The sequence below is a fragment of the Lissotriton helveticus genome, chromosome 3_1 (genome assembly GCF_964261635.1).
Source record: "Lissotriton helveticus chromosome 3_1, aLisHel1.1, whole genome shotgun sequence".
Classification (NCBI taxonomy): domain Eukaryota; kingdom Metazoa; phylum Chordata; class Amphibia; order Caudata; family Salamandridae; genus Lissotriton; species Lissotriton helveticus.
In genome coordinates, this window is record NC_136061.1 from 700,228,521 (window position 1) to 700,240,622 (window position 12,102).

At 45.4% G+C, this 12,102-nt stretch overlaps 1 protein-coding gene across 7 annotated transcripts in view; it reads left to right on the plus strand.

Annotated features, from left to right (window-relative positions):
* Positions 1-12,102, plus strand: part of ELP4 (elongator acetyltransferase complex subunit 4) — a 1,619,784-nt gene that overhangs the window by 29,507 nt on the left and 1,578,175 nt on the right. The window lies entirely within an intron of this gene.

The following is a 12,102-nucleotide window of genomic DNA, read 5'->3' on the forward strand; positions in this document are numbered from 1 at the left end:
AAAACAGTCCAGAAGGTTCTGGATCCCCATAGGGATTTAGATAACAAAAGGGTATTGTCTGCAAACATATATATGATCTGCTAATAATCTCTGGGGCCCGCATCTGACCTGGGCATAAATATTAGAATGTAATCTAATTGTAACTTTTAAAAGATAATCAGGGATCCCCCATCTCCGCCAGTACCTTCCACAAGGATCCTCTAGGAGCAAGATCAAAAGCAGACTGAAGGTCCACAAAAATCATGCAGCATCTACCACACCTCAAATTACCATGTTCCCAGTACCGCAATTGCAGGAGGGACACCTGGTCAATTTTTACCTGAAGCCAGTCTGTAAAGAAATGAATGCATTTGAGTTGGACATCAACTTACTCGGCTTGTTCAAAATTATCTGATCAAACCGCTTTTGCAAGCTGTCAGTAAGGCTGATTTGTCTGTACTTGAAAGGTAGGGACCTAAAGCCTTCTTTGAATATTGGAATGATTTCGGCTCCCGCCCAAGTTGGAGGCATGGGTGCACTGTTCATTATAGCACTAAAAAACAGGGAAATATAGCGACACCATTCATCTCTATATAACGTCCAGGCTCCTTGTCTAACCCAGTGGATTTATTCGGTGTAGTCCAGTCGAGCGCTTTTGAGATTGCAGTGATAGATATAAAGTGGGCCCTTTGCATCGCTAGCTCAATGGAATACTCTGCCGCTGTGACACTTGATGATTTAATACTCGCCACTGGGTAATATGGCTAGTAGGCACACCCTGGGCATATCCTGATAGACCATGCCCAAGTATAACTAGGAGAAATGCTCAACCCAGGCAGCAGCAGAGATATTGTTCTCCAATGGGGTATGGCTGTATCTGTATGGGCACTAAGATGCACAACTGATATAAGAGCCATATCTAATCTGAAACAAAGCAGCGAAGAATTGAGAATGCGTCCAGTCTGAATTGATAGGTGCCCATGGCTGATGTGCTTCAATCAGAGTATGAAACGTTGGTTGAGAAAAGGAGTCTGAATTATTACATTTTCAGAAGTTTCCTGAAGGGCGTGTGATGGGGATCCAGATCATAAGGAGAGATATCCCACAGTCTTAGGCCTTGTACTCCCAGTGATCGGTCTCTGTGCTACATACATTCAAATGAGCTTTGCTGGGTCAGGTTTGAATTGGATGGCTGGAGGTTTCCAGCTGCAAGTATTTTGAAGGCCATATTCTCTGTAGGCCGTGGAGAGATCATTCAGTTGGATGTTAGCCAATGTGTTACTTTTAGAATAGCAAGGCTATTGTCAAATCACGTGCAGCCAACTTGCTTCTCCCCCTACCACATTAAAAAAGACTGCGGACCAACCGAGCTCCTGGCCATCCAGTGCATGTGTGGTGTGCCCATCGTCTGAGGTTCATGCTCTGCTGGTGTTCTCCTTTATAGCACCTACTTTCAGGCTGTCAGCTGGAGGTGTATTTTGCCTGTCCTCGAGGCAGTCACGCTCTAGCAGCTGCAGAGCTACCTTGTGCCACTGTGCTCCACCACTCCTGAGAAGTCAAAGGAGGAGGGCGGGAGATGTTGAGCAGGCATCGGGGGCTATGCGGTGTTTGAGCCTCTGTGTATGACTGGATACTTTCAATCAAATGTATTACGCAGTGCTTCTACTAATGTAGGGCAGTACTTAAAACAAACATTGGCAAATCCAATAAATAGGTCTCTCCTTTGGGACCTATTGCTTTTGCAAATGGTTTTAGCCAAGCTGTATAGCATCACCAGTACTGTGCAGCATGGCTAAAGGAAAACACAAAAACAATAAAAGAAAATGTGCTTTGATGCAGCAAGTCCATCGTTTTGTAACGCTGATGGAAAGGAAGCAACATGGAGGACTGTGGTTGGGGTGGGATAAGCAACACAGGGAAGAAGGAAGTAACCCAGAGGGTGAAGTTGTGAAGGGAAGCAATGAGTGAGAGTGCAATGTGAAGCCCATGGGGAAAAACCAAATGAACGAGTAAGCAGTGGGGGCAGAGGGAGTATGGGAGTGAGGAGGAGAAGGTGAGGAGGAGATGCAAAAGGCAAGAGGTAAGAAGGGCGCAGGTGGAGGGAAGAAAGATGGATGGTGAGAAAGCAGCTTGGAGGGGAAGAAGTGCATGAGTAAAAGAGCAACACAGAGTGTGGAGGAGAAATCTGGAAACACATGCACTCTGTTGGTGTTCTAAAAACAAAAGTAGATCCTTAAAAGTGAGCAGTGGAAGTTCACAAGTAATTTGGCTAACCCCCAGGGGTGAGACAGACATAAGATGCCATTGAATAAGCAGCAATCAAATGAGAGTTTCAAGAAAGCCAACCAATGGTAGACAAAATGCCAACACCAAGCACCTGTATGTTTTTAGTAAGTCCACAATATGTCATGCAACAGTGCACAATTATGCGGTCTAGTAGGCTCGACCTAAAAACTATGAAGGAATGACAAAAAGAATGCCTGCCATCGAGGAATCAGCCTATTTTGTTATATTGTAATATTACATTTATGTAATTCTACATGATGCCTGCTTTAGCTGTTAAGATCTCTCTTAGGGGAATGCATTAGGTAATTCCAGATCTAAATATGTTTGGTGCTGTTCATACAAGATTAGAGGTGGACTCGTCCATTTAATCTATCTAGAAATTGACAACAAACTGAGGCCTCTAAAATATAGGTACGAGTTGAGTGGGATTACTTGCTGTATCTGTTAGTCACATCTTGACTTAACTTACCAAAGTAGCATGGAGCCCATGTCCTACCTGGCCTGTTTGTCAGAAGCTGATAATAGAATTGCTGTTATTTAAATCTAGGGAAGGGAAAGTACGGTATATATCCTGTATAGATATGGATAGTATGTCCCATGATATGTGCTTCTGTAGTCCTGAGGCTTTTTTGTATGCATAGTACAATTTTCTTTACTAGAACTTCATCATGCAGATACCAGTAAAGAGATAACACAGGAACTTAGAGGGAACATTTTGGAATAAAACATCGCCCAAGAGGAAGTTAGCACCCCTGTTAACTCTGTGCTGTAACTTAAATTCCTAAAACCTAAATTATATCATGTGAAGAAAAGAAGGTCAAAGAGATATTAATGTTGAATTTGTAGTGTAGTTCCTATCTTCCCAATAGGCTCTGCGCATTGGAATAATACCTACAGCAGTAAAGGCCTAGGCCAGACGTTAACTAGGTCTACTACTGTCGATACTAGACTTAAGATTTGGGTTTGCCAGCGTAGCTCAGAGTTCGCTAGAAACTTTCTCGAATGTTCAGGAAAGAATTAACTCCCCTGATTAGACAAGAAGGGATTTAGTTTCTGACAACCATAGAACATGACAACTTTGCTCTCCCCTAATCAAGAGTGTATCTCCAGAGTCGTGTGAGCACAAGGCAATTATTTTACTCAGTCAGTACGTGCATTCTTAGTCTCATCAGATTGTAGAGAAGAGGAAGAGACGGGCGTGTTCAATAAAAAGGTGTTATTTATTGATCAGTCTCTTTTCTCGTACAAGAGAAATGGATCGATATTATTGCAATACTTATAGTTAAGTAAAGTGCATACATTAAAAGAAATAGTATAAAATAATACTGTAAAAACATTGATATGGTTTCTGAGCCATATGATGTTTAAAATGATTAAAATATATTACATACACATATACATTTGACTAAACGTACTCAACTGGTGTTTCTAAATACGCCTACCCCGTGTACCTGACCTAAGTCTAATGCGTGGGCGGGAATAGAAAGTTACAGTTTAAGTTAAGTTTGTTTTTGCCAAGTGAATAACTAAAGAATTCTCTGTGAGGGGTTATTCAGTTCTGTACCTGGAAGTTAGGATGAATGAGGAATGGTATCTCTCTCTCTGGTCTCGATATTCCAGGTCGCCTGCGAGGGCTGCCCGAAAGCGCCGGTGCTGGGTCTCTCGGCAGGAGATAGCAGCGCGTCTCTCAGCGCGTCAGGAAGGCGGGGCTGCTGCCAGCGGGGTCTGCTCTGCTTCTGGGCTTCGGCAAGTATGGCTACTCCGTCTCGTCACCACGCGTGTCTTTGCATAGGGCAAGATCGGCAATATTTATACCTTAAAGGTGCCGAGATTGACGTAAGGATGGACATAGATACGTCAATAAAGATGTCATACGACTTGCTCGTTAGCACATTCTTTTACTGAAGTTCTCTGTGAAATCAAAACAATGGCCGCACGGATTTTCCAGGTTGTCATAGGTTTGATTTGTTATGAGAACGTCGTATGCCTTATCAGGGGCTGGAGGAATGTCGCTTGTCTAATTAGATCTCAAGCGTTATGACCTAATCAGATAACATGTTCCTGTGCCGTAGTGTGACTGCGTCAGATAACGGTATCTGCATCATGGGGGCTTTTCTTGCCTCATGGGCTGACTGTTAGTTAACTTGATAGTTAGTTTAACCAGAATAGGGGGATCGATTCAGAACCTATAGGAATACATGACAAATTTTTTACTGTCCCATCTGTGAATGAAAAAAGCTCAAACAAAGTTTTGCGCTGCTGAGAATGTCGTATCAATTCATGATTTTTATAAATTAATCTTAATGCCTAGGGCACTTTTTTATTTTTAGAGAGAGGACCTTAAATATTACAACAACCAGTACTAGGCTCTCAAGGTACAAGAGACTGCAGGTAATTATTCAGTTTTACTCTAGACACCCCCATCAAAGTTTTATTGTCACTTCAACTTTGTGAGATACAACAGAAGTGGAGTCTTACCTTTCACATTCAAGGCAGTGCTCATGTTGGTTAGCTCATGGATAGAACACGTGTTGGCCAGATTATATGCTTGTGGGTTGGGACCGAGATGTCTTGCACCACGGCGATTCCAATGAGCTGCGGGCTGTTGATGTCCTAAGTCAAAGTTGTGTGATGCAGCAGCAGTTCCGAGGAGCGGCTGGGTTGGGATGTGAGGTCCTGCATATTGCAGCAGTGATTCCAAAGAGCTGTGGGACTGCGATGCAAGATCCTGCATTGAGGATGCATTGCGAAGCAGCTGTTCCAAAAAGCTACGGGGTCCTGGGTCAGGAATGTGTCATGCAACGGCGGTTCTGATGGAGAGCCGGAAGGAGATGTTGGGCAGACAGCACACCACTCAATAGATTCCAGGTCGACAGAATCCTGGCCCAAACACTGAAAAAGGCATGTTTTACCAATGGAGCCTACTCCACACATTCATTTAGGAAAGGAGCTGCAACAACAGCATTCAGGGAAGGCGTACCCCATGACAGAATTAAACACATTGGTAGTTGGACATCAGACAAATACAAGCTTTACATTCGACCATTGGCAGGGATGGAGATCCACGGGGGCAAACGCCAGTCACCACAAGGTGGCTGCAAAGTGACAATGCGACAAAGATGTGAATTGCAATTGGCATGACAGTGCAATGTAGAGGTAGATGTTTTAATGTGTGCAGTGACAAACCTTTTAAACAGTAAGTGTGTTAAATGACATACCGAAGCGCCACGGGCCAAGCTCGATAGGAGGAGTTAAGGGGTACAATCGCAGTGAACATGAGCGCAGCATAAAGAAGGAAGTGTTATAGGGTCATTACACCCTGGGTGGAGCGCTATGCATTACTTTGCATTGCATGCAGGTACAAGAGTCTGGGTGATCTGCCACTCCTCCGCGTTTAGAGCAGCAAGATGGGCAAGCACAAATGGGTGGAGTGGACCCCCTGGTACGCAAGTAACATGGATCGGCACCCCGGGCATGAAGTGGGCTAAGCTAGAACACAAATTAAGGCATACCATGTTGGCAGGCGCAGCAGGGCAAGATATACTGGTGATCCACCTAGAGGGGAATGATCTTACCACACTTGGCAGGGGCCAGCTGCTGCACGACATGAGGATAACAACGACTAGTTTGGCAGTGGAATTTGCCCCCTGCAACATAATCTGGTCAGAGAAAATACTGAGGGGTGATTGGCGGGGGGCACACTCACACTCAGCAGTAGAAGCCTCAAGGAGAAGGCTGAACCCCACAATGCAGAAGTTCACGAGGAACTCAGGATTTGGCTTTGTGAAACACGGTCCGCTATGCACATGGACACCTGGCTACTTTGCGCTTGATGAAGTGCTCCTCCACCACTTAGAGCACGACACGACGGGGACAGAAATTTAGACTCTCCATTGTCAGACGACCAATGGGAGGAAAGCTGCTCACATACCAATGTAGTGACTGGCAATGCTCGTCTCCGACTAGTACATTTTAAATTTGTACATCGACTATATTACACTCCTGCCAAACCGTGCCGTTTTGGACTTCGTGATTCTGATAGCTGCCTTAGATGCAAGAGCGAAGGTGCAGACTTCTTCCACCTGGCGTGGACATGTCCCGCTGTAGCGGCATATTGGGATGAGATATTAAAGGCTCTGACTGAAATGATCGGGGTAAGTATCGCGCCCTGTCCGAAGATTGCCCTACTAGGACAGTCGAACCCAGCGATTAAAGGTATACGTATCTAGATAACACTGCAATTGCTTGGCTAGGCCCCTCACAGCAGATGTTTCTCCATCATGAACTCGAGCTAGATGAAATAAAGGATGCGATCATGTCAATGAAGTCGGGCAAAACGCCCGGATCGGATGGGTTGCCAATCGATTTCTATAAGGCCTATATTCACCTACTCGCCCCAATACTGAAACAAGTGTATTATACTGCCTTGGAGGAGGGTTCTTTGCCAATTACTATGCGTGAAGCCCTTATAACATCCCTGTTAAAGCCCGGCAAGCTGCCAGAACAATGTGATTCATATAGGCCGCTCTCATTGTTAAATACCGATGTTAAAATATTGGCGAAAGTACTAGCAACGCGCCTTAATCTATTGATGGAGCGGTTAGTCTTGCCTGACCAGGCCGGTTTTGTCCCCAACAGGGCAACATCACATAATCTGCGTACCCTGCAAGCGGTGCTGCAGGATATTGACCCTCGCTGTGAGGCAGCTGCGGTTTTTCTAGACGCCACCAAGGCGTTCGATTCCCTCGAATGGGATTACCTTCTGGCCCTTCTGGAACAGATGGGGATACCGTTTAACTTCCTTGATTGGATCCGGCTGCTGTACTGCAAGCCGCAAGCTTCAGTCCTGCTAAATGGCTCCCGTTCAGCCCCTTTCGAGATTCGCAGAGGCACCCGGCAAGGCTGCCCGCTCTCTCCGGTCCTCTTCGCGATAGCCATTGAACCCCTGGCTGCAAAACTCCGGCAACATCACAACCACCGCTCTTTAATATACCCAGAACGTCAGCTGCTCATTGCATTATATGCAGATGATATGACACTGCATGTACACAAACCGCAAGATAACCTTAACCCTCTCTTGCGGGAGATCACAAAGTTCGAGGCCATTTCGGGGATTCAAATAAACTGGTCTAAATCTGCTTTATTCCCCTTGACAGACAAGACCCAGCACTTCCCTTTAGACTACCCTCTAATATGGGAGTCAGATGAGATAAAATATCTGGGCATCAAGGTGACAAGGAACAGGGAAACCCTTATTAGAGCAAATTATGGTACCGTTCTTGATGAATTGACTGACACCATCACTAAATGGATCCATCTCCCACTGTCAATGGCAGGACACATTTCCTTAATTAAGATGGTGGTCCTCCCCAAGCTGCTATATCTCTTTACTAATATTCCATATAGTCCAGGATCATATTTCTTTCGTGCCCTCAACTCCCAACTTTCGCGGCTCATCTGGGGTGGTAAACAGGCCAGGATCGGTCTGAAAACTCTTATGTTACCCTATCGTCAGGGCGGTTTTGATGTCCCTAATTTTCAGCGCTATTACGATTGTGCCCAGGGCCATTTCGCTGCGTACTGGCTTCACCCTCCTCCCTGCATGGCACATCTAGAGGTAGAGGACGGATACATGAGACCCATACAACCGTCGGGTTACCTATACTCTGAGGCCTGAATATCGGATCGTGACCACACCACTGTTGACTGCACGGTACGAGCTTGGAGGCGACTGGCTACCACTTTGGGAGTCGAGTACCTATACTCACCATGCATGCCCCTTGCACATGACCCCAGATTAAGCGTCTTCTGTGAGGAGATCGGCCGTAAAATGCTCACGAAACTGGCGTTCCATAACTGGGGCGATCTATACCTCCAGGGGCAGTTTCGGACGTCGGCTCAGTTCTTTGGTGACACTACCCCCTCGGTGATGGAGACATTCCTGTATGTCCAGTGACGTCAGAGTGTGAAAACGGTAACACCTAGCTTCCCAGATGAGCCAGACGTTATGGCGCCCCTGCATGCCCTTCTTCAAGCGGACGTGCCAAGACACGTAGTCTCCATGCTATATAAACATGCTCAGGCCGCATCGTTGCCCCCACCACTTAGAGCACGACACGACTGGGACAGAAATCTAGACTCTCCATTGTCAGACGACCAATGGGAGGAAAGCTGCTCACATACCAATGCTGTGACTGGCAATGCTCGTCTCAGACTAGTACATTTTAAATTTGTACATCGACTATATTACACTCCTGCCAAACTGTGCCGTTTTGGACTTCGTGATTCTGATAGCTGCCTTAGATGCAAGAGCGAAGGTGCAGACTTCTTCCACCTGGCGTGGACATGTCCCGCTGTAGCGGCATATTGGGATGAGATATTTAAGGCTCTGACTGAAATGATCGGGGTAAGTATCGCGCCCTGTCCGAAGATTGCCCTACTAGGACAGTCGAACCCAGCGATAAAGGTACATCGGAAATTTTTCGCACTAAGTCTTCTATTAGCCAAACGCCATGTGGCGTGCCGTTGGGGTCGAGGACAGGCGCCCAAATTCAAAATTTGGTTGACTACAATGTCCACTTGGCAGGATCAACTGCACTATTATGCTGACCTCTTGCCTCACCGGTCACGTCCCAACGACCTATGGGGTCCCCTCACTACTTATCTACTTCGTATGCAGGGCGAAAGCTCGCCAGTGGCAGATGGTACCGGATAGGTAGGTTAAATTAGTCCGTCCACCTTGCATGGCCCTGGGTCTAGTCCCAACACAGCGACGGTTTTGCTTTATCCCTCCGCCTCCATACCTCACGTCCCTTATGAGTCAATTCACATAGAGTACCCTTGGGAGGTAAACACGGGATACTCATATGGTACGCGAACACGTAGACGACCCGAATACATGCCACACCAGCATGGATAGCCCAGCTACTGGCCAGCGTCCAATCCGTCCCCATGCTGAGATTGTGTACACATAACAATAGCATATCATAGGTAGTATAGCATCCAAGGAAGTTACATACTGTTAGGCGCACTGTTCGGAACACAGACCACTTCTCCCACCTCCTCCCCCCTCCCCCTCCCATATCAGCTAGAAAAAATACAACTGGTGTGGAGTGCCGATATTCCCGAGGCTGGTTATACATTGCTGCAGAGGACCACGCTCTGCTACTCTACACCATCAGATCCTTTGCACCACATACAAAGTATGGTGGGAAATCGTGGGAGGGGACAGATATTGTTGAAAGTTTATGTAAGTTATAAAAGATAAAAGAAACCTCAAATGTTTCATCGTTTTGACGAGCCTGGTAAAATTACTTGCTTGAACATGTATTCTTACACAGCTTAAGACATTTTATATCGCGGACGGGTTGTAGGCGGCATGCTGTGTTAAAACATTTGACCACTCTTTCCTCTCTTAGAGGAACAACACTTTTGATGTCGTCTTTTGACTTGGCTGCCGGCCTGTATATACAGTTTGTAGGCGTGAAGCTGTGTACCCTTTATTTTTTGTCACGAATAAAGGTTTTGAAGAAAAAAAAGAGATGTATTAATTTGCTTGCAAAAAGGTACCAATTGAAAAAGGAAAAGCATTTTGTGCATTGGGTCGAAGAGGCTAGATCCTCTTAAAAGCTTGTAGGAAAATGCATGAAAAATGTATTGTGTTAGAAAAGGAGCAATGGAAAAACAATTAGTGGAAGCCATGAATACTTCTGTAAAGCTGTCATGTCAGAATAGATTGTTGCAGGATTAGTTGGAAATTTATCAGCTTGTGGCTGAAAAAGCAGGGGCGGTGGAGCACTTGGATGAGGTATCAGTCTTTCCTGGGGTGCAGCTTTGCTATTACATTGATATGATGATATAGGGAGAGACACAAGAACAAGTGCAGATCCAACTGGACAGGGTTGTAGAACACTTGCCTAGTAAAAGGTGGGAGATAAATCCTGCAAAGATACAGGGACCCTCTCAAAATGTGAGATTGTGGGTATCCGGTGATGCCGTAAGCGAGAAAAACGATTAAAGAATTCGCTGTACCACAAAATAGAAGGGAAGCTCTGAGGTTCATTGGATTATTTGGATTTTGGAGACCGCATATCCCTTGCTGAGTCCGATTTTGGCCCTTTTTGTACAAGGTTACGCGATAGAGACATCAGTTTGAGTGGCGGGAGCAGCAACAAAATGCATTTGAGTCCGCAAAGGAGGCTATACTGCGTGCCTTGAATTTATTGCCATTACGACAGGGGGATGTTTAGCTGACTGTAACAGTACAGGGGCAGTATATCAATTGGGGCTTGTGGCAGAAACAAGGAAAGAAGAGGATGTCTTTAGGATTTTGGGCAAAAAAGTTACCAGATGCTGGAGAGAGGTACACTCCATTTGAAAAGCAGTTGCTTGCATGTTATTGGGCCCTGGTGGACACTGAGATGTTGACCCTAGGGCACAATGTGATTTTGAGACCTGAGATTCCTATAATGCAATGGGTGATGAGTTCCCCCAAGACTCGTAGAATAGGGCATGCACAGGAAGCAAGCATAATCAAGTGGAGGTGGTATATACAAGACAGGACCCGAGTAGGCTCCGAAGGTGCTGCAGTGTTGCATGAGCAGGTAGCGCATGCCTCAGTGGAAGATAAAGATGTGTTACAGAATGTGCCAGAGATATGGGAGTCCCTTGTGAAGTGGGGTGAGTTATTTGCAGCATTTTCTTCAGAAGACGAGAGACATGTAAGGATTAAAGCAGTGTCGTACAATCCTGTGACCAAGACATTAATTAACTACTAATGGAGAGGGAAAGAGTAACCAGTTTGCAGAACAATATGTTGTGTATCAAGCCTGCCATGTGTTATAATTTATATTGATTTGTGGTCTACTGCCATTGGTTTAGCAACCTGGCTTCCCACATGGCATGCCCATAACTGCATAGTGCATCCAAAAGAGGTGTGGGGTAAGGAGTTGTGGCATGAGATCTGGGAAATGTTAATGCAAAGCACACTGCCCTATGGACTCATTAGAACTTTGGCGTAATTCCTTTGCAGATGAGAGGGCCAAAGGTTTGGAGGCTGGGATCGCGACACACGATTCTGATTTGTTGGTAATGACTAAGTGGGCACATCAAAAATGTAGACACATGGGAAAGAAAGGTACTAGCAGGTGGGCAGAGAATAGAGGGATAACATATTCCACTAAATTTGAACAAAACTGGGATTATTCAATGCCCCATTTGTCAGCATGCAAAATACAGACCAGTCCCATGGGTGGTAAGAGGTCAGTTAGGTAGGGGAAAGCTGCCAGGACCGATATGGCAGATCGACTACATTGGGCCAATGCCAATTGGTCGTAGTTGTCAGTATGCATGTACAGTGGTGGATACTTCTTCTGACTACTTGATAGACTTTCCGTGTAAACGCACCACTCAGCAGAATACTTTGAATCGACTTATTTTGTATTATGGTATTCCATTGAAGATTCAAAGTGACAATACTTCTCATTTCAAAGGCAAATTGGTGAAATAATTGTGCACAACACAACATAGAGTGGATATATCATATCCCTTACTACCCACAGGCTGCAGGGTTAATTGAGAGAATGAATGGATTGTTGAAAGCTCAGCTGATGATGGGTCATTAAAATGTTGGAGAGAGAACTTGCATGATGCATTGCTAATTTTGAACAACAGACCTTTGACAAATGCAGAAACTCTGTTAATGCGAATGTTGACACCAGCTTTGCGGAGTCAGCCTCAACTGGCCACTAATACTATCGTGTACTGGGAGACAACTTCTGAAGCCTTAGCTCCATATCAGCTAACCCCAGAGGCTGCAGGCCCCCATTTACATGATTT